The sequence below is a fragment of the Fragaria vesca genome, linkage group LG1 (genome assembly GCF_000184155.1).
Source record: "Fragaria vesca subsp. vesca linkage group LG1, FraVesHawaii_1.0, whole genome shotgun sequence".
Taxonomy (NCBI): Eukaryota; Viridiplantae; Streptophyta; class Magnoliopsida; order Rosales; family Rosaceae; genus Fragaria; species Fragaria vesca.
Genome location: NC_020491.1, coordinates 20,878,227 through 20,879,836, shown reverse-complemented (window position 1 = coordinate 20,879,836; position 1,610 = coordinate 20,878,227). Strand labels below are relative to the sequence as shown.

Here is a 1,610-nt window from a genome sequence, read left to right as displayed (position 1 = left end):
CGTTATTACCCAACTGCTTCGTGCGGCGTCCCTGTTATTACCCAACCGCTTCGTGCGGCGTCTCGGTTATTACCCCAACCGCTTCGTGCGGCCCCCCGGTTATTACCCCTACCGCTTCATGCGGCCCTCCGGTTATTACCCCTACCGCTTCGTGCGGCGTCCCGGTTATTACCCAACCGCGCTTCGTGCGGCGTCCCGGTTATTATCCTTACGCGCTTCATGTGGCGTGCCGGTTATTACCTGACCGCTTGGTGCGGCATCCCGGTTATTACCCGATCGCTTCGTGCGGCGTCCCGGTTATTGCCCACACTGCTTCGTGCGGCGTCCCGGTAATTACCCGACCGCTTCGTGCGGTGTTTCGGTTATTACCCGACCCGCTTCATGTGGCGTCCTGGTTATTACCCAGCCTAAACTACCACCCTTGGCCAAGAAGAAGCTACAATATCTAATTCGGTTTAACCCATGAGTATATCCGTGTAAGACACAAAGGTGTACTTCAATACTGACAAAATTGAATAAACCGTGTAACCCTAAATGGAGAAATGAAACCGAGTTGAGGCCTGCTGCACTCACTCAAAATTATGACATTATTAAACAAAATATTAAAACTAATTACGTAACTGTAAAGGTAAAACAAAAACGATTTTGGAGCTGAGCCCTAAGCCAAACCCAGACCCAAGCCCAAATCAACCGTTTGCCCAATGCACAAAGCTCTGGCCCGGAGGCCTGATAAATACCGCCTCCAAATCCTCACGCTCATCCCGACATCGTGCCCACACCACACCGCGTCCATCACAACATCATCGACGTTGAAATTCCACCATCATCTCTTCGCTTGTCGCCGTCATCAGACCATTAGCACCTATCCATGAGGACACCAACGTCAAACCCATTGCATCACAATGGATCTATCCAACATCGATTCCACCTTACACCGACATTAGCTTGGTGGAGTTGGACATGAGAGAAGGAGAAGACAGAAACCTCCACGCCTCAGCCTTTGAGAATAGGACCTACCCAAAGGCATCAGACACCATCTGCTCGCACGTTGGGTACACTAGCAAGGCTGCGACCAAGCCAGCAGCCCAGCACCCAGGCCGGACAAGTGAAATCCCACCCAACAACGTTCTCTTGTTTTCTCTCTAGGGTTTGCTCTCCAGCTGCAATCTTTACAATCGATAACTGTGTAAACTTTAGAAAATTACATGTACAAGATTTAGTAAATTTATTTGAGGTAAACTAAAATTTATATTTCCGAGACCTATGATTGTTTTTATGGCAATGCTCACAAAGTGACAACTTTTAATGCACCCATTTTCAAAATTGTAATAAAATATAAAACCGAAATCACCTATGGACACAGTTTACAAGCGCAATTTGTTTTTGGCTTATAAGCCCACCACTCGAGAACTCTTTGTTCAACTTATCCAACTGCTAGAAACTATTAGTTTACAAACCAAAATAAATCATATATAATTTTTCGCCATCTTGTCAAAATGTTGATTATGATCTCTGAGCCCTCCAAAAGCCAAGATGAAGGGATACTCGAGCCCAATCGAATCAACAATTTAGGTATATATTTCTGTTATATTATTTAGTTTAATATATTT

The 1,610-nt window shown here is 45.7% G+C and overlaps 1 non-coding gene across 1 annotated transcript in view; it reads left to right on the top strand.

Moving 5' to 3' along the window:
- The window catches only part of LOC101291569, an 8,136-nt gene that overhangs the window by 4,117 nt on the left and 2,409 nt on the right, over positions 1-1,610 (top strand). The gene's annotated exons all lie outside the window — the stretch shown is intronic.